General features: G+C 41.4%; 1 protein-coding gene across 3 annotated transcripts in view; it reads right to left on the bottom strand.

Annotated features, from left to right (window-relative positions):
• ARHGAP32 (Rho GTPase activating protein 32) overlaps window positions 1-18,488 on the bottom strand; it is a 298,406-nt gene extending 279,918 nt beyond the window's left edge. For all 3 annotated transcript variants that reach the window (XM_053203873.1, XM_053203879.1, XM_053203876.1), the window contains exon 1: window positions 18,056-18,488. The gene's annotated coding sequence lies outside the window, so the exon portion shown is untranslated. The remainder of the gene's footprint in view (window positions 1-18,055) is intronic.
• Window positions 18,489-26,216: the final 7,728 nt, after the last annotated feature.

The following is a 26,216-nucleotide window of genomic DNA, read 5'->3' as shown; positions in this document are numbered from 1 at the left end:
ATACTCAGAGGCCAAAAGGTACAACCTCCTCTGGGCCAGGCACATTCAAATCCATCCGTGGAGACTGGGGTGGGCAGCTCTAAACGCTGTGGCTTCTGCTATCAACTCTCAAAAAATCCACGTCTAACTGGACCTGCACAGTTCAAACCTACGTTGTTCAAGGGTCAACCATATGTTAGAATCTTATTTACCAGGAAATTACTAGAAATGATATATACAAATTCCTTTTACTATTTTTCTAAAATTTTTTTAAATGTTTATTTTTGAGAGAGAGACAGAGTGCAAACAGGGAAGGGCAGAGACAGAGAGGGAGACACAGAATTGGAAGCAGGCTCCAGCTCTGAGCTGTCATTACAGAGCCCTACACGGGGCTTGAACTCATGAACCATGAGATCATGACCTGAAGTCAGACACTTAACCAACTGAGCCACGCAGGTGCCCCTCCTTTTACTATCTTTGTGGGAAGGAAAAACCTTCAAATTCTGATGAGTTTTATAACTAAACTTATGGATATTTATGTTTGGCCATTACCAAATCACCATATGCTAAATGAAAATGGAACTTTATATAAATGGAGAAATAATGTCTGCCCCTCAAACACAAATTAAGAGAAAATATGGATATTGGGCAAAATGTTCAGTAACAATATTTACTAATGAAAGAAGACATCAGGCATGCTAGACATAAACTACAATAGAATTAAAACATAGGCTTTGAATTTTTACTCAACCTCTAAAAAAGTTTGTACTATATTATAATTAAAACTATTCTAGCCCTCATGTTCTTTTTTTAATTTCTAACAACATGAAGAGCATAACCAAAGGCCCTGCTTTTTATTCTCTACAAATCCACTTCTAATAGATAGGTAGCAAATATCTACTAAATTAATGCTATTAATTTAACTCAACTTACAAATAAAGAGCTGTTAAATCTAACAAAAGCTACTGTTTTAAAATTGTTTCAAGATACGGTTTTAGGGGCACCTGAGTGGCTCAGTCAGTTGAGCATCCGATTCTTAATTTCAGCTCAGGTCATGATCCCAGGGTCACAGGATCAAGCCCCACATCAGGCTCCATGCTGAGCGTACAGAGCCTGCTTAAGATTCTCTCTCCCTCTCACTCTCACACTCTCGAGAAAAGAGAAGAGAAGAGAAGAGAAGAGAAAAGAGAAGAGAAGAGAAGAGAAATAAAATATAAAATAAAATAAAATAAAATAAAATAAAATAAAATAAAATAAAATAAAATCATATGGTTTTATGTACTTTGGTTAAGCTTTTAAAATGTCAGGTCAGAATGTATCCCAAGAGAGAATAAATAGCTGAACATACATGTGGGAACCTGTTTGTTTTCCCAAATGAGTCAACAACAAAGGCAGTTATTGTACACTAAAAAGAAATATACCAAAAAAGTAAATATAAATATATAATATTCCAAATATATTTTTTTTCTAAAAAAAGAAAAAACATTTTTAAAATCTAATTTAAAAAAGGGCAGAAGGGGATGCCTTGAGCGAGCTTTAGGCGTTCTGCAAACATCTGATTTCAAGGTGTTCCTGTAAGTACATGATTACCTATTTTTAAAACTATAACAGGCACAAATTTAAAAAAAAAATTTTTTTATTCTTTATTTATTTTGGAAAGAGAGAGACAGTGAGACAGAGTGTGAGTGGGGGAGGAACAGACAGAGAGGGAGGCACAGAATTCGAAGCGAGATCCAGGCTCTGAGCTGTCAGCACAGAACCCAACATGGGGCTTGAACTCACAAACTGCAAGATCATGATCCCGAGCCAAAGTCAGACGCTTAACCAACTGAGCCACCCAGGTGCCCCTCAGGCACAAATTTTTAAAACCATAACACACACATGTTTTCAACACACTGGAAACAACAAATGCATGAACTTGTGTTATCATCCACTAGCTAAAATGGGTAAATATTATACATTTTCACATGAATATATACTAACAAAATACTAATTAACAGTAGAAACACTGAAGGTCCATCTAAGATTTTGCTTTAGGAAAATAGGAGTTTTGTTGCTAAGAGTTTCAAAATCACTGGCTTAGTGCATAGAGTTGACAACCTATCAGAACTGGGGTGCACAGTTACTGATACTTATTCTCCTAGCACATAAAAAAGACCTCACAACCCTAAAAACCTCTTTCATCTTACTGTACCAAATATAAATTACTTCAGGGTTAATTCTTTAAAAAAATGTGTTAATACTGTATCAGTCACATGTCTATGTCAATCACCTCATCTACAAAAACAGTACAAATACCCACATATTTGGTCAAATGATTTTCAACAACGGTGCCAAGACCATTCAATGCGGAAAGGGCAGTCTTTTCAACATGGTATTGGGAAAACTGGATGTCCATATGCAAAAAAAAAAAAAAAATGAAATTGGACCCTTATACTATACAGAAAAATTAACTCAAACAGGATCAAAGATCCACAGAAAAGAGCTAAAATTATAAAACTCTAGAAGAGCACATAAGGAAAAAACATCATAACACTTAACTGTTGGTGACTTCTTAGATATGACACCAAAAGGACAAGGCAACAAAACACAAAATCGATAAGCTAGACTTCATCAAAATTAAAAACTTTCTGTGCATCAAAAGACACTATTAACAAAGTGAAAAGGCAACCCACAGAATGGTAGAACATATCTGAAATCATGTATCTGGTAAGAGACTGATACCCAGAATGTATTTTTAAAACTCCAACGACTCAACAACAACATAAACCCGAATAAAAAATGGGCCAAGAACCTGAATCGATAGCTCTCCAAAAACTGATACACAAATGGGCAACAAGCATATGAAAAAATACTCAGTATCACTATCATTAGGCAAATGCGAATCAAAACCACAATGAGATACCACTTCATATCCATTAGGATGGCTACTAGCAAAAAAATAAAAATAATAGAAAATAACAAGTGCCAATGAGCATGTGGAAAAAAACTGCCATGCTGGGTACTGCTGGTAGGAATGTAAAGTGGTACAGCTGCTATAGAAAACGGTATGGCAGTTCCTCAAAAAATTAAAAACCGAATTACCATAGGAACCAGCAATTCTACTTCTTGGTACATATCTCAAGGACTGAAAGCAGAATCTCAGAGATGTCTGCACACTCCTGCTCACAGCAGCAGTGTTCACAATAACCAGGAGGCGGGAGCAACCCAAGTGTCCGTCGATGAACAAGTGCACAAACAAAATGCGGTAGATACATACAGCGTGGTATTACTCAGCCTATAAAAGGAAGGAAATCTTGTCACATGCTACAGTATGGATGAAACTTACGGACATTATGCTAAGTGAAATAAGTCTGCCATGAAAAGAAAAACACTGTATGATTTCACTTATATGAGGCAACTAAAGTAGTCATTATTCATAGAGACAGAAAGTAAAATGGGGGTTTACCAGGGGCTGTGAGGAGGGAGAAATGAGTTGTGGTCTAATGGGCACAGAGAATTAGTTTTGAAAGAGGTAAAAGTTTTGGAGATCTGTTTCACAACAATGAGAATATACTTAACACTACTGAGCATCTAAAAATGGTTAGGATGGCAAATTTTGTTATGTAAATTTTACAATAAAAAAATTAGTATGAGTAACTAGTTCATGAGGCAACTGTGATGATTAAACCAGTAATACATGCAAGGGGCTTAGGAATAGTTCCTGGCATGTCAATAATACTTAAATAATGTTGGCAGTTGATAACATAAGACAGATATTTACCACTGAGTGAAACCAAATCCTGAACTGAGGATTATAAAGAAGAGCTTCTTGAAAAACAAGCAAGAGTAGTATACTAGTCCAGTAGGCATAGGGAACCTCTTATTCCTGGTTGGTGAGAGGTATACAATGAAATTCAAGTGTAAGGAGGTGGGATCAGCAATCTAGATCAAAGGAACACAAACTCAAGTCTGGGAAAGTTACTGTGAAGAAACTGGGAAAAGTGCTATGGTGACATTCTGGTCAGATCTTGAAACTCAAAACCCAGCAAAAAGACAGTACTTATATCAGAATGCCAAGCAACCATTCCTTCAAATGTGTGCATTAAGCCACAAATACAGCTCCTCAAAAATTATCCTGGCTAGTGAGTTAGTACACAAAAGTCAGCTTAGTTGCTCATGCTTCTTCACAAGCTTTTTTCTTCCCCCATCAAAAGTTCTAAGAGAAATAAGCATTAAAACATAAAAAAAAAAAAAAAAAAATCTAACCTTCACCACTCAGAAAAGCCTTTTAGATTAAATCTCAGATTTTCTAGAATTGAAATGGATAAACATCATGCTCTCCTCTCACTGACCACCTGCTTCCAAGTAGGGAAGCAGACAGATTAAGAAAATGGGCTGTGAGGGCGTCTGGGTGGCTCAGTTGGTTGAGCATCCAACTTTGGCTCAGGTCATGATCTCAGGATTGGGGGTTCAACTCCCACATTGGGCTCACTGTTGTCAGCACAGAGCCCGCTTAGGATCTTCTGTCCTCCTCTCTCTCTGCCCTTCCCTTGCTTGTGCTCTCTCTCTCTCAAAAGTAAACATTTTAAAAGAGAAAAAGAATATGGACTGTGGAGGCAGAAGGAGCTTCGTATCACTCATACATCCTAATACCTATCATCATAATAGTCAGCTGAATACAAAAGCACCTACATATTCAAAGTAAAACCTGGACTACTTAAAACACTTAGAGCATGATTTCTTAACCTCAGCACTATTGACATTTAGACCAGATAATTCTTAGGGTGAGGAGAGAATATGTACATGAGTAACATTAGAGAATTAGTTATTCTAAATATAAAAACATAAATCTGGGGGGCACCTGACTAGCTCGGCCCGTGGAGCATATAATTCTTGATCTCGGGGTTGTAAGTCTGAGCCCCACATTGGGTGGAGAGATCATTTAAAAAATAAAATCTTTAGGGGTGCCTGGGTGGCTCAGTTGGTTAAGCAGCCAACTTTGGCTCAGGTCACGATCTCATGATTCGTGAGTTCGAGACTCACATTGGGCTCTGTGCTGACAGCTCAGAGGCTGGAGCCTGCTTTGGATTGTGTATGTGTGCACCCCTCCCCCACTCTCTCTCAAAAAAACGAATAAATGTTAAAAAAAATTTTTTTTAATAAAATAAAATAAAATCTTTAGGGGCACCTGGGTGACCCAGTCAGTTAAGCATCTGACTCCTGATTTCAGTGCAGGTCATGATCTCACCATCATGGGATCAAGCCCCACATCAGGCTCTGCACTGGGCGTGGAGCCTCCTTAAGATCCTCTCTCTCCCTCTACCAACTTGTGGTCTCTAAGAATCTACCACTTTAAGTAAACCTCTAATATTCAAAACAAAATCTTTAAAAAAATAAAAATAAAATCTTTAAAAAAACAAAGAGTATAAATCTGGGAAATATCCCTTTCCCAGCCCGAATTAAATGTTTAGAAGTCATTTCCCAATACACATAGAGTAGCACTGAAGAAAACTTTGAGGTCAAGCACACCTAGACTTGAATTCTGAATCAATCCACCATTTCATTGGGTAACCTGAGCAAATGGTCACGTTTTTTTAAGATTAAATTAACTTTTGTAAAGATCAATACAAAATAGGTACTAAATAAAAAGAGTAATAAATTTAGTTTTAAGTGCTAGCACTTTTTTTATCATAACTGCTTAATGAAAGAAATATTTCTAAGATGCACTGTACATTTTCCTGCCTTAATGTAATCTAACCTTTTATAAACAACTCATGGCAACCCTTCTGAACAAACATCACTGTAGTAACTGCAGCTGACCCTTGAACAATGCAGGAGTTAAAGGTGCCTTAACTTTTGATTAGATACAACTTTTGACTCCCCAAAAACTTAACTGCTAATGTCCTACTACTGACCAGAAGTCTTACCAATAACACAGAGTCAATTAATATACATTTCGTGTGTTATATGTATTATATGGTGTATTCTTCTAATAAACTTGAAAAAAATGTTATTAAAATCCTAAGAAAAATATGTTCACAGTATTGCACTGTATTTATTTTTTAAATCTGCATATAAGTGGACCTGCACAGTTCAAACCCATGTGGTCCAAGAGTCAGCCATAAATATGACACTAATTAGGGACAAGAGCTATCAAAATGAATACAGAGAATCAAGGTTCAAAATGATGTGATCAATTAAATAGCCAAAGGAAAAACATAAAACAAACAAAAAAAACTACTTCTTCATGGGATTAAATGTAAAACAGTCTTTAGGTTAAAAAGTATCAACAAAGGCAGACGACCTAACAGAAGTTGGAATAGAAAAACTCTAAAAGAATGTAATTGCCTGCATGCCCTAAATGAACCAGAAGTGATAGGCTGTCCAAAAAAAATAGATTAAAGCCAATTTGGGTTAGTAGAGAGGATATACCAAAATAAGAGTCAGAAGAATGGAGTCCTATTTTCGACGCCCTACTTGACTGAGAATATGTGGCTAGATTAAGCCATGTAACCTACATCTACAGCCTCCTTAATAAGAAAGGTACAAACCTACTGTGACACCTCCAACGTTGTCAAGCAAACCAAATAATGTTATAAAAAATGTTAAAGCTATATGCAAAACACTTTATACTATGAGACCTGCATAGTTACCACCCATCAGTCTAGAGCAGGGTTTCCCAATCTTTTTCACTTATGACACATACAGAAAACGATAGGACCAGTACAGACTACTGAGACAAATGGGCCATGCTGCTCGTGGCCAATAATGATCAGCCTAGAAGCCCTTACCACTCTGTCACTGATCATCCTCTATAAGGATTCAGGAAATCAGTCTGTCTGGCCCATCTGTAACAGATCCAAAGCACTGTCTGGCACACTGGTTAAGAAGTTCTAATTAAAACAACACGTCTAATGTGGAGCACTGTTAAGAGGGAATGTAACACTTTCCACAATAGCCAGCTGTGGCAAACAATAAAGACCAAAGTGGGACTGTGATAGAACAGTACTACCTTGGACCTAAGAAATCAGAACCCCCATTCTAGGCCTTGGAGGGCCATGCACTGGCCTCCTGCTGGCCACACCCTTGACCATGAGGCCAGTTACACTCAGGGCCTAAAAGTATACACAACTGAAGCCGACACACCCCAGCCTCCTCTTACCCAGGACCCCAGAATCTCCTATTTAGTGGTCTGCTCAGGCCTCTTCTCCAAGTTGGTCCTCCCAAGGGCAGATGATTCGACTATTAGTATTTACAGCCCCAGGCCCAAGAGATGGTCAAAAGGTTGCTATGTGGGGCGCCTGGCTGGCTCAGTTGGGAGAGCATGTGACTCTCGATCATGGGGTCTTGAGTTTTGAGTCCACATTGGGTGTAGAGATTACTATAAATAAATAAATAAACTTTAAAGAAAAAAAGTTGCTGTGTGAAAGGTATGTGGTGATGTATAGGCTGTAAGTTCACACATGTGCAAGTACAAAGTCCCTCATGCAAGGAACCTGGGATGAAAAGAGGAGGTCAGGTTAGAAGTTCATTCTTTACACTTCAGTATGTTATAAAGTGAAACACAGAGGAGTCTGAGAATTCCCTGTTTGACTCTGATTTTAGGTCATTATGAAGTTTTATTTATAAAGGTAGGCAACAGAACATCTTTATCAGCAAGCTTGATTTGTAACTTGTAAATTTTTAGACATATGGCATATGGACTTTCTTTTGGATTCTTGCCATGAGTCCCAGAAATGTTAGGGATGGGCCTGGAAGAGAATCTGAATCCCTTGTCATATGAGGAATAGTTGAAGAAAAGTAGTACATTTAGCCTGGAAAGAGAAAATGCTGGTGGGAAGATAAAAGAACCAGCCATTTTTCACATGACAGCTAAAGAGCTATCATGTGAAAAATAAAGCAGATCTGTGTTGTGTTGAAAATGCAAGGACGTACGTTCCATTTTAACATAATGAGTAATTTTTAAACAAGAAAAACTCTTTTTAAAAAGAGTTAGGCAGTCATATAACTGAGTTTTCAGACACTACAAACACAGAAGTAGAGGGCAGATGATTATTTTCCAAGGAATTCTGATTTTGGAGAAGGCCAAGACCACATTTTCCCTAGAAGCCTATGTAACTGCAATATTCAATAATCCTATGAACATGGAGCCTATGAAGTATGCAGAGACAACTGGTAAGAAACATGAGGCAAAGTGAAAGAAAGCTTAACCTGAGATAACCTTTCTGTCTTAAAAGTCCCTGCTGTCTGCTTACTCTTGTCATGTGCCTCCTCACAAAAAGAGAGGTAAATTCCTCTGTTTTACAAAAGAAGGAACATATCTCAACATAATAAAGGCCATACATGACACACCCACAGTTAACCTCATACTGGAAGTCCTGGCTAGAGCTATCAGGCAAGAAAAAGAAAACAAGGTATCAGAATTGGAAAGGAAGAAGTTATCTCTAGACTTAATCAAAAACCATTAGATCTAATCAACGAATTCAGTAAAGTTGCAGGATACAAAGTCATTAGACAAAAATCAGTAGCTTTTCTAAACACTAACAACAAAATTTCTGAAAAAGAAATAAATCAATTTCACTTATAATAACACCAAAACAATAAAGTACTGGGGCACCTGGGTGGCTCAGTCGGTTTAAGTGTCTGACTTAGGCTCAGGTCATAATCTCACGGTTCGCAAGTTCAAGTGCCACATCGGGCTCTGTGCTGACAGCTCTGAGCCCACAGACTGCTTCGGATTCTGTGTCTCTCCCTCTCTCTGGCCCTCCCCTGCTTGCGCTCTGTCTCTCTCTCTCTCTCTCTCAAAAATAAATACACATTTAAAAAAAATTTTTTTTAACAATGAAATACTTACACATAAATTTTACTAAGAAGGTGAAAGATCTCTCACTGAAAACTATAAGACACTGATGAAAGAAATCAAAAGACACAAATAAATGGAAAGGTAGCCCATGGACTGGAAGAATACTGTTAAAATATCAATACTACCAAAAGCCATTTTTAGATTCAAAGCAATCCTTATCAAGATTCTAAAGGCATGTTTTACAGTAGCAGGCAAAACACCCCTGAAATTCATATGAAACCACAAAAGATCTCAAAGAGCCAAAGAAATCTCCTACGAAAGAAGAACAAAAAAGGAGGTATCACACTTCCTAATTTCAAGCTATACTGTAAAGCTATAGTCACCATAGTAATCTAAAGCACAAGCAACAAAATCAAAAATAAACAAATGAGACTACAAAACTAAAAAGCTTCTACACAGCAAAAGAAACGATCAAAGTAAAGACAGAAATGAAAAAATATATTTACAAAGCATATATATGATAAGGGGTAATATCCAAAACATAAAAAACTTGTACAACTCAATAGCAAGCAAGCAAATAAATGACCCAGTTAAAAAATGGGCAAAGCCCCTGAACAGACATTTCTCCAAAGAAGATCTATGAAAGGCCAACAAGTACATGAACATGTTCAACATCAGTAGTCACTAAGGAAATGCAAATTAAAACCACACCTACGAAATCTTACCTCACACCTATTCAAACGGCCACCATCAAATAGATAAGAGATTACAAATGCTGGCCTGGATGTGGAGAAAAGGGAGCCCTTGTACACTGCTGGTGGGACTGCAATCTGGGATAGCCACTATGAACAACCGTGTGGGATCCTCAAAAAAACTAAAACAGCACTACCATATGATCCAGCAATTCCACTTCTGGGAACAGATCCAAAGGTAACAAAAACACTAGCTGCAAAAGATATCTGTACCCCCACATTCACTGCAGCATTATTTATAATAACCAAGACATGGAAACAACTTAAGTGTCTATCAATAGATGAATGGATAAAAAAGCTGTGGTGTATGTATACAATGCAGTATTATTCAGCCATTTAAAACAACAACAACAACAACAACAACAACAACAACAACAAGGAAACTCACCAGTGGCAACAACATGGATGGACCTCAAGGGCATTATGCTAAGTGAAATAAGAGAAAGACAAATACTCTAAGATCTCAGCTATATGTAAAATATTCAAAAAACTACATTACATTTAAAAGCCCCAAACTCATAGAAAGAGAAAATTTTTGGTTGCTGGAGGTGTGAATGGGGGGGAAGGAGAAATTGAAGGAAGGTGGTAAAAAGTACAAACTTCTAGTTATAAGATAAATAAGTACTAGGGATGTCACGCAAACAGGACAACAACAGCTGACACTGCTGTGCGATATATCGGGAAGATGTTCCTAAAAGAGAGCTTTTTTTTTCTTTTCTTTTTATTATGTCTATATGAGATGAATGTTAGCTGAACCTATTGTGGTAATCATTTCACAACATACATAAACCAAAACGTCATGCTGTATTTAGTTTAAGCCTAAACTAATACAATGATGTCAATTATTTCTCAATAAAACTGGGGGAAAAAAACAATTTCAGTAGAGTGCTCAAATGGATCAAGCCAAAGAAGAGAATATGGGGAGCCTAGGTGGCTCAGTTGATTAAGCGTCTGACTTTGGCTCTGGTCAGGATCTCACAGTTAGTGAGTTCAAGCCCTGCATTGGGCTCTGCACTGGTGATGCAAAGTCTGCTTGGGATTCTCTCTCTCTCTGCCCCTTCCCCACTTGCATTCTCTCTCTCTCTCTCAAAATAAATAAATAAATACACTTAAAAAGAAAAATAAGAGAATAAGCGGTGAGAAAGTAGACACAGCCAATATAAACAACTGTTGCTGAAAAGCGATCAAAGAAATTGGGCGACAGCTGAAATGAATCATAAGGTGGAGGAGAGGGTAATGTAGAGAAATGATGTATTCAGTTAAGATATTAGTGGCTCAAACAAGATAGAATTTTATTCCTCTCTCACTTAACCATCCAAAGATAAATGAGTAGTTCAAGGCTAGTAGATGGCTCTGCTCCACGAGATCATCCAAAGATTCATTTTATTGATCCTTCTCCCACTAAATGTTGCTCTCACCTGTAATGGTAACATGCATCAGCACCACACTGTCCTCAGCAAAAGGGGGAAAGAGGAAGTAGAAGGAAACTAGCTTCCTAAGGCCATTACCCAGAAATCACACACATCACTTCTGGTCACATCCATTTAGCCAAAACCTAGTCAGATGGCCACACCTAGCTATAAGAGAGGAAATGTAGTCTAGCTGGGCAGTCATGTGCCCAGATAAAACTTGCGGGTCCTGTTACTGAAAGGGAGCCACAAACAATGGCATTTGGTGAATGATTAATCATTGCTACTGCAAGTAATATGAAGCATGCCAGCATACAAAAAGAGATGATCTAGTAAGGAGAGAATAATTTAGGGAAGAAAATAAGTGCAGAAGTGAAGGCCTTAAGAAGGCAGAAATGAAGGAGATCTAAGGCACAAATTTATTGCCGCAGAAGCAGGGACCCTTGTGTCTTGCCACTTCTCACATGCTTGACTTTTCAGAAGAAAAGCTGTCCCTTGAATGCATTTCCAGGAAGTTTAAGTAATTCTTTCCCAGCGTCTAGTAAATCAAGCTATTACACAGAATGAGCGTAAAAATCTGGCCTGGAATGAGCAATTCACATGGGTTGTCTCCTGACAGGCTGATTCAAACAGTTGCTTCTCTGTCAAAGAGAAGATGACCAAGTTTTAGAGCTGGAGGGAGTCTACAAGACTCATTTTACAAATGTTCAAGACCACAAAGTATCCTCTCCAATAGTACATCCCCAAGTCCTCAAATTGCCACATCAAGGATCATCCCACTGTCTTTCTGCCTAATCTTTTATAATATTCTTTTTCATAATACAGTTATCTTCCCAATGAAATGAACACTTCCTGAGAGACTCAATGCCACCTTTTTTAATATCTATTTTGCACTTTATCTAGCAAGACGCAAAATACATAGTATGCACTCAATGGATACTTTTCAGTTCATTGATAAAAGAGATTTGGTTCCCCTCATCCTACTGGAGCCACCATTGCTACTGAATCTGGAAGACCACCAAATATAAAGCAACGAATAAGGACTGTCATGTTTTACTTGGGTAGGTCAATGCAAACTGGGCAAGTGCAAGAGAATGGGTCCTATTTTTTTCAAAAAATTAGAGAATCAAGGAATTTTGAAACAAGAAAGGCTATCAGAGAGACCCCTAGTCTGACCCCTCACTTCAGAAATAAGGAAAATAAGGTTCAGAGACAGGAATTACTTGTCCAGAGTCACAGACTGTTTATAGCAGAGCCAAACAAGAACCCAAGTCCTCTGACTTTGAGTTGAAATCTCCTTCTTTGACTTTTTGGGTCTGTGTTTAATACACTGGGAAATATAGTGAACTTCACATAATACATTCTTCAAAACTGCTGAAAATGCTACTCATCTTAAAGTCTTTTGGGGCACCCAGGTGGTTCAGTTGGTTGAGCGTCTGACTCTTGATTTTGGCTCAGATCATGATCTCAAGGCCATGGGATCAAGCCCCACATCGGGCTCCATGCCCTCTCTTCCCTCTGCCCCTCTCCCCCACTCACACGCTCTTTCTCTCTCTGAAATAATAAATGAATGAATGTGTGAGTGAATGAATGAATGTCTTTTTACCACACATCTCTCCAAAGAGGAACAGGATTTAATATTTCCATCCTACACACACAGTAATAAAAAGTGAAGATCAAGCCTTGCCCAAGATTACAAGGCTGAACCCCAGATAATAAAGATTGTACTATTTAAAGGCAAAGAAACAGAATACCTGCTTTAGAATTCTTACCCAGGAAAAGGTGCTTTTCTTTTCTGATAGAGACAACATAAACATATCATAACACTTCCATAATGCACGGGTCATGCATGCTTTTCCTCTCGATGCTTTCCAACCTCTACAACCTCCAATACTAATGCACATTATAATCCACAGGATAAAATAAGGTACTAAATGGATATATGACTGTAAGTCAAATAATAAGATCTCTCTGAAAACCAGAATTCTACTTCTACTCTGAACACTCTGGTCCATATATTTGTTATGGGAAATGAAACCAAACACCTTATTTATTTCTCATTTCCTTTTACCTTCCTTTTATCTCCTTTCAATACCAGGCCCCCTTGTCCAGGAATACTGTGAAACTGCATCTATTTTATCAGATCTTTATATTTTACTACCTTGGCGAATATCTGCTCTCAAACTTCATCTCTCTAGATAGTCAATCTCTGGTTGTTTTTTCTGTGTTAACCTCAAGAGGAAATACTGAGGTGCTACAAACAGAAGCCTGAACTTCACTTTTCCAGGTACTGCTGCTCTACAGTTTTATCGGAGAGCCCCTCTGCTTCCATCCCCGTTTTCTACCAAGGACAGTGTGGGAATATTAATGTCCTCCCTTATCTCCCTTGGATCATCCCACTGCACTTAAGCATCATTCAAGGCAGAAACTGCACATTTGTAGGAATGCAAGAGCCACAATGACCCCAATTCTATTTTGTTCAACTCAGTCAGAACAATGACCTTTATTTGCTCACTCTTAATTTGGTATTCATGTTAAATAAACCAGCACTTGAAGTTGAGAAGCACATCCAATTTCTCAATTGTAAGATAATTTAAACCAAATACTTCAAAAAACAGCCTAATATCAAAGCCTCTAGACAGTAAACTAGGTCTACCTTTAGAAAAAAAAATATTAAGGGGCACCTGGGTGGCTCAGTCGGTTGAGTGTCCGACTTTGGCTCTGGTCATGTTCTCGCAGTTCGTGGGTTTGAGCCCTGCATTGGGCTCTGTGCTGACCGCTCAGAGCCTGGAGCCTGCTTGGGACTCTGTCTCTCCCTCTCTCTCTGCCCCTCCCCCACTCATGTTCTGTCTTTCTCTGTCTCCCAAAAATAAATAAAAGTTAAAAAAATTTTAGAATAAAATATTAAGTTTTATTATTTCAACTCTGAAATAGGATGTTAATAGGGATGCTAATGCAAATCATAAGGAAATTTTAGAGTGTCGTATACATGTAAGAAAAGTTATCTAACACCGTGGCCTCATTAAGATAGGTTTTTCTCACATATCGAGAGAGAGAGAGAGAGAGAGAGAGAGAGAGAGAAGGAAGGAAGGAAGGAAGGAAGGAAGGAAGGAAGGAAGGAAGGAAGAAAGAAAGAATGAATACCAGTACCAAATGAGAAGTGGTATTTAACTTCAGTTTGCAACATAGAACAGTATCAGGGAATGGTCAAAAACCAGGATCTCCAAAAAACAGCTGAACTTTCTTTCCATCCATTCTTAATCATCTAAATAAGCAAGTGATTAATAAAACTACAGTACAATATATGGGAAATTTCTCAAGTTATTCCAATTATCAGTCGTGAACTAAACTAATGGTTTCAGTGAAGGAGAAAATTCTGTAACGAGCAGCATACCTCCCAGGAAAACAACTCTACAATACAGGGGCAAAGGTGGCCTACGATATTTCAGGCATAGTGTTTAGCCACCACCATCGTAATCATCGAAAACTCACTGAGTGCTTACTATATGCTTATACTGTGTTAAGCACTGACAAGTGCCACTTCATCTAATCAACAGTACAACTTCTAAGACTGATTCTAGTGTCACTGTGAATCAAGGAGGTAACTGAGGCACCAAGACATCAGTCTGCCCTGGATCAAAGTTTGTAAGTATCGCAGCTGGCATTCGAACATAAGACTACATGGCTCCAAAGCAGAAATTAGAGTCTTTCAAGGGGTCTTAACCCCTGTAATGCTATGACAGGAAATAAGGCATATGCTAAGTAAAGCAAAAATGTCCAAGTCCTAAATCAGGGGTTGGCAAACTTTTTCAGTAAAGGGCCAGAAGATAAATATTTTAGGCTTTGCCAGCCATACTGTCTCTGCTGCAAGAACTCTGCTGTTGCACTGCCAATGTAGCCACACACAATACATAAACAAATGAGCAAGACTGTGTTCCAATAAAACTGTATTTATGGACACTGATATTTGAATGTCATATAACTTGTACACGTTATGAAATGTCTTTTTTGATTTTTTTCCTATTATTTAAAAGTTTTTAAATCATTCTTAGCTCATAGGCCATACAAAAAACAAACTGTGGGCCACATTTGGCCTACAGACTGAATTCTGCCAACTTCTATAATAAATGAGGCAGACAAATATAAAATATTTTTTTACTCAACCCTCTTCTCACAAATCCTAACTTGTAACTTCTTTCAGAATTTAGGCACCTGGGTGGCTCAGTCAGTGAAGCATCTGACTGTTGACTTCGGCTCAAGCCGTGATCTCACGGTTTGTGGGATCGAGCCCCACATCAGGCTCTGCACTGACAGCAAGGAGTCTGCTTGGAATTATCTCATTCCCCCTCTCTCTGTCCCGTGCACACACACTCTTGCTCTCGCTCTCTCTCTCTCTCTCTCTCAAAATAAACATTTAAAAAAATAAAATAAAAAAGCTTAAGTCTCAATAAGCTTGACATCTGTCCCAGAATAATCAAAATTTCCAAAGAATCCAAAACTATAGGTACTACGTATGGATTTCCTAAGAATGAGAAAGAATCACAAAATTTTGGAAGTGGAAGAAATCTAACACATTCTCATTCCTCATGCACATTTTCTAAAATTGATGTTAACATACTGAAAACAATTAAATAGTAAATTTATACATAATAACAGTAATACCTTATGTGTATAAAATATTTTACAAAGCAGTTTCACATTCTCTCATCTCATCCTTCACAACAACTCTGTAAGGAAGACAATGCGAGCCCCCTCATCTCTGTTTTATACCTAAGGAAAACAAGCTCGGAAATGTAAATACCTTTCCCAAAGAAGGAACCAGGCCACACAGCTACTAAGCGGCAGAATTGCAACCATGACCTGATTTCAAGGCCTGCTGTCTCTTAACTACTTCCATGGACATCAGGTTTCATGTTAACAGGTGAAATCCTAAATTCTCAAGAATATTAACCATTATCTATAAATACAACATAATACAACCTTTAAAATACATTGAACAACATTCATCTTGTTCCATTTTTCTTCTGCCACCACAGTCTTCTGAAGAAAACAGGTGCTACTCCTTGACATTTGTTAAATGCATTTACAGTCAACAGTGAATCTATATATACTGTGTAGACAATATACCCAGGCCAGCTGGGAAAGGGGAAACACTGCTGAATAAGACATCTAAAGACAGAATAAGAAAAAGAGAATGGGAGGTGGAGATGAATGTACTGCCATTAAAGTCTCACCCAACTGATGACTGGAATATGATGTGGGGGTTGGGAAAAGAAAATAAAAGGAACATAACAACTGGAATTCAAACCAACATCAAAGACTCTAACGACAGTTGAACCTGCCTGGCTGCTTCCTAGTCACTCCCTCGAAAACAAAACAGTTATATAACCGGGGAAGGTTCTTCCAACTAACATTTCCTCTCTGGCCCACTTACACTTTATCGCCCACCTCAATGTGCACGACCATACAGTAAACTGGGCCTCCACGCCAGCTATGGCAGGACAAGTCTCTGTCCAAAGTGCTGCTTTATTCCATGGGCTGCTTATAGGGACGATGGTATGAAGAAGACACGGTTCCAAACTCACCCCATTCTAGAGACTTGTTCTATAAAGAATCACCACATATCCAATTTTAGGAATGAAGTAGATACCAGATATTCCTGTAAATGGACATTACAACACCATGTCTCATCTTCACGAACAGCCCTAATGAAAAGAATTCATACCAATGAGTACTTGAAAACTCTGAGGTCATGTTGTGGCTGCAGTTAAGCTTCTATTTTCTTCACTCTCAAGTCCAAGGAGCAAATAACAAGACTCCGAGTTAGATGTCAATTTACACCATAAGGAAAAATATACTAAAGAATTATAACCATCACTCCCCAAACATATTACAACAAATCCTATTACTGAATCAAACTAGCACATTATCTGGACTCTAACAGCCACTGTCCCCCAGTACCATATGCTTTTTATTCTTCCAATATAAATATGAATATGGACAACGTTTAGAAAAGCAACCAGTGTATCAGAAGTTATTCCCATTCAGACGGACTTGAAAGGTCTAAATCTGTGCCAAATAAAACTCTGAAAGAATGGAAAATAAAAGAGATGCTGACAACAATGCAATGTGGCTCAGCTGCCAGCTACCCACGTAGCATCACGCACTGCCCCAAGCACTTTAAAAGCAGATTGCAATTCTGCATGGAGATCAAAATTATAATTATCCAAATTCTATTTCCTAAAAGATAACTACTAAACTGCATCCCAAGCATCCTGCTGTGAGTCTTCTCCCCTCCACCTTCTTTAAGCTTCAGCAACAGAAGGTTAAGTTATCAAGGGTCCAGAAGTAGACTAAAGCTACGACATCAGGTTTGACTTTCCCTCCCTACCGATACTTGTGATCTATTTGCGAAAACCTTTCCCATATTTACTCAAGTCAACAAAATGAGAAAGGCCCAATACGGTGAGCTCGGGACGGGGGCTGGGGAGGGCACTAAGTCACCAGTTTCGTCCAATATGTAGCGGCAACTTCAGCCAATTAGAAAGATGAGAGGGAAAACTCCAAGGGAGTCCCTGCGAGCAGAGACGGCTCGCCCAGCCTGCCCCACGCACACCGGGGGGCGGACACCGCGAGGTCGCCCGTGGGCAGCAGCGGAGGGAAACGCTCCAGCGGCGGCTCCTCTGGGAGCGCCCGTGGCCCCAGAGCCCCCACTCAGCTATTCCCTGGGAGTCACGGCTCCTGCTTGACTTGAGCCTCAGCCGCGAAGCACTGCAGCAGGCCAGAAATCCGTCCGAACCCCTGGTCCGCCCAGGCCGGGGCGGGCCGGGGGGGGGGGGGGGGGGGAGTGGGGGACTGGGGATTCGAGCGCGGGAGGCGGTCGGCCCAAAGCGCGGTCCACCCCGGGAGGCTGGGGAAATGAGTCCGGGCAGGGGGGCGGGGGGGGGGGGGGAGACATGGGGAGGGGGGGTCCGGGGGAAACCCGAGATGGTCTTCTAAGAACATTCGATCCGGAACCTTTACTTTAAAAAGAATTTATTCTAAAAAGGCAAGCAAGGCCCCCGCAGCTTTCCCTGCGGCGCCTGCCCACGTCACCCGAGCCCCCGGCCCTCCCGCGGCCCCCGCCTTACCGAGCCCCGCGGCCCCGCCGCGCCGCCGCGGCGTCGCTGCGCCCCGCTCGCCGCTCCGTGTCTGCCCTCCGCGGGCGCCGGGCCCGACGCCCTCCTCCTCCTCGCCGCCGCCGCCGAGCACCGCCCGCGCCACGGAGCCTAGCGCCTAGCCGCCGAGGGCAGCCGCCGGGGCTCGGCCGGGCGCCCCCCGCGCCAGCGCCTCATCCCGCCTCGCCGCCCCTACAGGCTCGGGGGCGGGGACGCCGGGCTCCGGGCCGCGGCCTCAGAGTCCCCACCTCCGACACGCACAGCGCTCGCCCTCCCCCGGCGGAGTCGGCCCCGGAGACGCGGTCCTGAGGTGCCCGAGCCCCCCACCCCGACGCCTTCGGGCCGCCCCCGCCCCGTTCGCCGGCGCGCGCCCAGCCGGAGCCCGCCGCCGGCCCAGCCTCCGCCTCCTCCGCTCCGCCTCCTCCTGCACCCGCGACGCCCGCAGCGGGGAGAAGAGGCGCGCCGCCGCGGCCGCGGGCACGAGCACGCGCGAGGAGGGCGGGCGGAGCGCGCGCGCGGCCGAGGGCGGCGGGGGCGCGCCCAGGCCTCGCCTGCTGTTGTCCCGGGAACGCACGTGCAATGCGGGGGGGCGGCGAGGGGCGCGTGGCTCGCCTTCCCCGGGGGCGCGAGGGCCGGCGGGGAGCTGGAAGGGGGCTGAGATGCTTGCTGCCGTAGGGATTCGGACGTAGTGTGATGCCTCGGCTTCTGCATTGTGCTGCGGTGCAAACATAAAAAACCTGCCGCAGCAGCAGTAACACCAGGAAGAGCTATCCTGCGAGACTACGGCAGTGGCTCCTCTCCACTCCCAACTGACCCCTGAATACTGTCACCGCTCGGGGGAGGAGAGGGGGCGTTGCCACTAGTCAGGAAGATCCTCGTGGCTCCAGCTCTTGCGCATTTTGGTCCAAAACCAACTCGCATCGGTTATTATTTGGAATCGGAGGCCTAAAAGTTCCTTCAGTTGGTTTCTTCATTCAGAGTTATGGACCAGAAGACTGGAAGCGACATGGCAGGGGAGAGGAAGGACAAGCAAGGGTGAAAGAGTGGCAAACCTGAAGGTGCGCGGCTAGACTGAAAAGCGATTTTGGAGCAAGTGAAGCAGCTCACAGGGAACCCGCTGCCTGTGGATGGCACTGCCCTTGGTTCTTCCCTACTCCTTTTGTTCAGCCTCCAGAGATGAGCAGCGCTTCCTTCCACCTGCAATAACCATCTGTGTAACAGAATAGATCTTGACATTCTACCGTTCTATTTTCGTTGTTTTCTTTTATATATGTACTTTTCACTCCTGATTCATGTGGTATCTAAATGTTGTTGGGAGGTGGTGGTTAACCTACATAATTTAACTTTTGGTCTTCAAACCTACAGATGCCAAATATACTGCATCATCTAATGTCACTGCAGTGATTTGGGTCCACTCAGCATTCAGTCATTTCAGTGGGTGTCATTGAATATAAAATGTGGCCTTGACCATATTTAGCACAATTTCAAGGGCATGTAGGTGAAGCAGGATTTCAACACATCCTGGGGGGAAATTAGGGAGTGAACATGTTCAGTAATCCCACACTTGCCAGCTCCAGTATAACCAAAGTTTCTTTAAAGACCAAGATTCTGGATGTTTTCTAGCAGAGAACAAGGTCAGGGATAGAATGAGAAGTGTACATAGAGGGACAAACTGGGATAGGAACATTTAAAGAAGCCTACTTCAAATAAATTGGATCCTGGTATCCCAGCCATCTGCTGGAGACAGGTATACTTAGTATCCATAAGTCTTAATGGGTACTTCCTAAGTGCTAGAGAAACAGCAAGATAAATCATGAAGACTGGAGATCTTGATTTCAACAAAAGCCCGTAGTTTAAAAATTACTCTTCCTTTGGGGCGCCTGGGTGGCTCAGTCGGTTAAGGGTCAGACTTCGGTTCAGGTCGTGATCTCACAGTTCATAGGTTCAAGCCCTCTGTCGGGCTCTGTGCTGACAGCTCAGAGCCTGGAACCTGCCTCGGATTCTGTGTCTCCCTCTCTCTCTGCTCCTCCCCCACTCATGCTCTGTCTCTCTCTCAAAAATAAATAAACATTAAAAAAAATTTTTTTAATTACTCTTTCTCCAAACTGCAGCAGTTCCAGGGGTCACTTTGGACCACAGGGAGCCATTTCTGGAAAGAGGGACATGTATGTAGAGAGGAATTCAATAGCTTGTGTTGTTCCCAGGATTGGTGAGCATTAAACATAAAACCTCCTAGGATGTCAAAAGGAAGCCAGTACCGGACATTAAACCAAGTCAGCATGGGAAGCAAGTTTTGCCCAAGGCTCCAGTCCCTTGCCTACTCTCAACTACAGTAATGACATTCTGCATGCTTTTTGAAAATCTTCACATCCCAGAGTTTTGCAATCACACCCCGAAATTCAGCTGCAGTGGCTGAATGTTCAAGGGTTATGCCCAACCGGTGGAGAAGGTAAATATAGAAAGGAGCTAGGATTTATGCATTTGTTGGATGACACAGATATTTTACTTCAGAGCCTCAAAACATTTTGGTAACTTTCCCCTTGCTGCTATTATATCTAGTTCAGAGAAAGCACAAATGGATTCCATATGTGTATGCCAAATGTCAGAGGTGTTTGAGCAAGCTTGAGGGTGCTGATGCTCCTTACTCTCATTCTGAGTCAGCACTCCCTCTCCTTGGAAAGAAGCATCCAAATATCCTAGGAATAATAGTTATTATTGCTAAACCTGCAGCTAAACTGAAGGTGGTTATTTCTGGGCAACTCTGCAGCCATCTGAACTTGGTGTTTCAGATGTTTGTAATCAATTACCTGTGTCCTAATAACACCTTTAGTGATCCAATACATCTAACCTAAAAATTGCAACCTTCCGTAAAAGAGAAAAAGCCTGTCAAACTGTAAAATAATGTTAAATATCTGCATTTGTTGTGCGTTGATTCAATACCAAACAGGTGAGGGGCAAGAGAGGGAGGGGGAAAAAAGGCTAACCCCTCTCCCTCTGAAGCTGTTGGAGGCCTCAGCCTGGCACTGTCATCTTCCAGACAGTAGCATCTGGGCTCACTCCTGGCATCTCTGATCTGTTGCACTGCAGTCCCCTCCAGGCACTGAAGCAGCGTCATGGTGCAGACAAATAGAGCCAGTGAGAGGGCAGCCACACGGACGACTGCAACACTCACCTAACCTTGAGTTTCAGAGAGAGGCCTGGGAATTGAGCAAGGGAAGGGGGGGAAGCTTATTCATCCCCAAATTGAATGCTCAACAGCTGGCTTGAGAAATATGAGTTGCTGAAAGTGGGCCAGGTTTAATAGAGAATTTCCCCAAAGTGACATTTGACATTACCTTGTTTATTTATTTTTTTCCTGGCCCAAGGGCCAGCTCCATAAAGCGTCCCATAAAACAGGACAACAAAATAGATTTTTGAAAAGACGTGTCCTCTGTGTTGCATTCTCCTGGCTAATACAGATGCCCAAGGAGTAACCTCTCTTAAACTTTGAGCCCTTTACAACAAAAAGCTACTATTGAGCAAAATTTTAGAAAGGGCTCAGCAGTCCTATTCCCTGGGATGTGACACATCCCTGGGGGCACGCATTGAAACAATAAACTCTCTTTTCTCCTGTCCTCCACTGGCCACATTTTGGTTCACATTAGCCTCTATCACAATAATGTAGGACTTCGGGTTGTTCTCCCACACAGATTTCCTTTTTCAGTCTTTAATCCTTTACACCCAGCTATAGCTCTCTACACTTCTGCTTTGAATCATTCAGCCTGATGGTAGCTCCTTTGCTGTCTCTTCACTTAAGTCCTTCTCCTCTTCCAGGATTCTAAATGTTGGCTGGCCCGCAGCTCTGACCTTGGGCCTTTTCTATTCTCTTTCTATACTCCTTCCCAGGGCAGTCTCCTCCAGCCCTTGGCTTTAAATAGCCTCCATCCACTGATGTATATCTTCAACCCCGACCTCTTCCCAGCACTCCGGGCTCATATATCCAGCTGCCTCCATGGCATCTCCATTTGGATATCTCAAACTTAATGTGCCCATAACAGAACTCTTCATTTTCTGTATTAAAAACAAAACTCAAAATTGCTTCCTTCAAGTCTCTCCCATCTCAAGACAAAAACATCTCTCAAACACTGCTTTCATTTTTGTAGCAAATCCTTCCAGTTTTACTTCAAAACATATACTGAATTCAATCTCTTTTGTCCCTCTTTACCACTAACACCCACATCTGTGCCCCCATAATCTCTCTCCTGGGTGACTAACTGGTCTCCTGCTTCCATTCTTTCCCCTTCGTGGTCTAGCCTCAGTGTAGCAACCTGAGTATTTCTTTCCAAATATTAGTAAGATAATATCATACTCCCTGCCCCAAACTCTCCAGTGCTCTGTTCTTCTAATCACACTACAATAAAATCCAAAGCCCTTCCCTAGTCTTGCAAGTCCCCCCTTTAGTCCCAATGCACGTCTCCAGTCGTGTCTTCTTTTCTTTTTGCTTTCTTTCTTTCTTTTTTTTAAGTAATCTTTACATCTGACATGGAGCTCGAACTCGCAACCCCCGGATCAACAGTCACATTCTCTATGCACTGAGCCCACCAGGTGCCCCACAAAGTCTTGTCTTCTTAACATTCACTTTGCCAGCTAGGAGGCCAGCCTCCAGCTGTCCCTTAAAAGCAGCCAGGGTCACTTCCCTTCTTTTAAATTAACCTTTTTGGGGCACCTGGGTGGCTCAGCTGGTTAAGCATCCAAGTCTGGATTCCAGCTCAGGTCATGATTTCCTGGTCCGTGAGATCAAGCCCCACATCAGGCTCTGCACTGACAGTGTGGAGCCTGCTTGGGATCCTCTCTCTCTCTCAGTCTCTCTCTCTTTCCCTCCTCCACTCTCTCATGCTCCCTCTCTCTCTCTCAAAATAAATAAATAAACTTAAAAAAGCAATTAATTAAACTTTTCAACTGCTATAAAATAGGTTTGCCTTCTCTGTCCCCTTATTCTGCTCTTTTTTTTTCTTTTTCTTTCTTTCTTTTTTTTTCTTTTTCTTTTTTTTTTTTTTTTTTGGACACAGAAATGATCATGTAGATGATTATGTTTTGTAACTGGTTACCTATTTGCCTCTCGAGAGCTCCTCGAGGTCAGGTACTTTGTTTTTCACCACTGCATTCATATTGCCAAATAAATGAATAAATTCTGTACTGCCCGAGTACATAATCTGTATGCTCACTTACTTTCTGCTGTTACTTATTGCTATGGATGTATCTTTATACTTATCACAAGTGCAGACAGCTGCAAATTATAAAATTATATAATTTGCAAATTACTGCAAGTCAAATCGAAACGAATTATATTGAAAATCTGAGAAAATATCAAGATTCAGTAGTGAAGGATACATATGAAATGAGTAATTTAATACCTATAAGGCAAAATCATACTCTAACCTGTAATTAGGTTTTGATCTGTTTAAGTTAAGGGCACAGAAAATTAAAGCCAAGTTATATGAAATGTCTTCTCATTCCCAACAAAAATAATCACCATCTTGGAAAGAAATGTGGTAAATTTTAGCAGATGCTAGTTCTCCCTGTCATTTTTCTATCTTGTCCCACTCTGTGACCTTGAGGAAGTCAATGGCATTTCCCATCTGTGTTCCCATCTGTGAAATGGGCCTGCTCACTTTGTTCATTAGTTTGGGTGTATCAGAAAAAGTAGAATAATTTAATTATCATGAAAAGGCTTTGGAAAGAAAAGGAATTTGGAAATTAACAGTGATTATTATGCCTCCCAAACTTCTTTGCATAATATTTTGAAAATGAGGCAGAAATAAATCTAATTTTGAGAGACAACTAAAGACTTACAAAAAATCTCTCCACATTTCTAAAATGATCAGGAAAAACTGTTCAGAGGTACCAAAGCAATCCACTGTCTGAGCTCTACACTTGGCATCATCCTCAGCAACAGAGATTCCATTTTATAGTCCGATGTGAACTGAGGCCAGGAAATGAAAGGAATCACAATAAAATGTAAGTTGTTGAATAAAGTATTAATTCTGCTTCTTAGCAAGCAAAGTCATGCAGGGGCTCATGAAACAATTAACAAAGAGACAACTATAACATTGATGTATACGAAATCCTTAAGGGGCAACAAAATGTTTGGAAGGGGGAACTTTTTGAAGTTGTATTTCCCCAGCAAACATGCTGCTTTATTTTTAAAACGTATGTTTCATGGAGGTGGCTTGGAGGAAACTAAATCTATCGGTGGCTGTGCAGTGGGGAGGGTGATGAGATGTTGCTACTGCTCAAGAGAACACACACACACACACGCACGCACGCACGCACGCACACACACACACCATTTCACTGTAAACACATTGAGTGCTATACCCCTCCCTCAGAGCTCTGCCTGAATCAGCACTCTACTCAGCTGCTTGGGGATGCTCCCGACCCCAGAGCCTTTTATTAGATCTAAAGAACTGAAACCAGTGTTGAGGAAGCGCATGGGAAAGTGACTTGGGAAAGAGAGAGATCAAAGAGAGGTCATTCAACTCCAAGGCTGCTTCTTTCCCAGGGTGCTTCCTACAATTCCCCTCCCACGACTTTGTCTTTTATGGCTTCTGGTTTCCAGAACTTAATGCATCTCAGAAGGTCTAAAACATCTGTGTTTTCCTGCTGTATTCAAAATTCATGTTGGCTGAGAATTTACCTATGATTCTGAAATTTAGATGCTAGGTTTCCTGGGCAACTTGAGAAGAACTGTAGCAGATAATCCAATGTGCCATTTTATCATTTTTTTTTAAATCACTTGCACTTGGCCTTGAAAGTTATTTTGTATTTAACTTGAAGTATGGGCAGTCCCTGGATATAGTGGGGGGTTAGGGGTCACAATATATCTGACAAAACAATAAAACTACCCTATCAAAATATTATTCCCCTGGTCCCCACTCAATTTTTTCTCTTATGTATTTCATGATGAAAACAAACAACAGTACTCCTCAGAGTGGTATAAAAGGCCAGTCTCAGGCAGCTGATAACAGACTCAAACTTACTAGTTCACTCCTTTTCTGGGTCATGATCTAATTTAAAAAGTATTTCTCTTTAGTTCTTGATGGATTTTAACCAAAAAGCAACAGCAACTGTTTTCCTCGTGACTACAGAATACTTTGTTGAAGATTACTACAGTAGTGAGAGAAAAAGTCAAGCAGCTGAGAAAATTATAGTTAGGGTAATTTAGAGTCGTCTATGCTTTGTGGAATACCTTTCAGTTGAGGACCCAAGGCTTTATCAACAAATATGAGGCAGTATTAACTTTCAGAGAAACTGAGGCACAGAGATTCAAATTCTTTTTTTAATATTTATTTTTGAGAGAGAGAGAGAGAGAGAGAGAGAGAGCGAGCACGAGTGGGGGCAGGGGTAGAGAAAGAGACACAGAATCCAAAGCAGGCTCCAGGCTCTGCAGAACCTGACATGGGACTCGAACTCACAAACTGAGAGATCATGACCTGAGCCAAAGTTGACGCTTAACCAATTGAGCCATCCAGGTGCTCTCAGAGATTCAAATTCTGACTGAAATCCAACCTGTGTACTTTATTATCTTTTTCTTTTCATGAAAGGCATCTCTTTTTTAATAAATATGGGTTGATGGCTAGGTCATACAAAATTGGACAAGAAAGTTATTTAAGAATAAATTAACTGTACGTTGCTGGAAAAAGCCCATCCAACAGAAGAAGTCCCACCTCACCCTCTTCCTTTCCCCCCTACTCCTAGAGGGAAGACCAGTGGTCCCTGCATTTGCATGCCACCTACTGCCTTCAGTAATTGTACCTGGTGCAGGTGGCCATGACTCTTCCCACATCCGCAAAGAGACAGCATCAGAAATAAATCCACCTTCAAGAACTGTGTCTCAAGCTAAGCTCTGGAATATTGATTAGCTGAACCATTGGCATTTCACATACCCAGTCAAAATTTTTATTTCTTTTTGAGAGAGAAAGAAAGGGAGAGAGAGTATGCATTCAAGCAGGACGCAGAGAGAGAGAGAGACAGAGGATCCAAAGCAGGCTCTGCATTGACAGCAGGGTCCGACAACAGGTCTTGAACTCAGGAACCGCAAGAATGTGACCTGAGCCAAAGCAGGACACTTAATGGACTGAGTCACCCAGGTGCC

The sequence above is a fragment of the Acinonyx jubatus genome, chromosome D1 (genome assembly GCF_027475565.1).
Source record: "Acinonyx jubatus isolate Ajub_Pintada_27869175 chromosome D1, VMU_Ajub_asm_v1.0, whole genome shotgun sequence".
NCBI classification, from domain to species: Eukaryota; Metazoa; Chordata; class Mammalia; order Carnivora; family Felidae; genus Acinonyx; species Acinonyx jubatus.
Note: the sequence above shows the minus strand (reverse complement) of the source record. Positions and strands in the feature narration are given on the sequence as shown.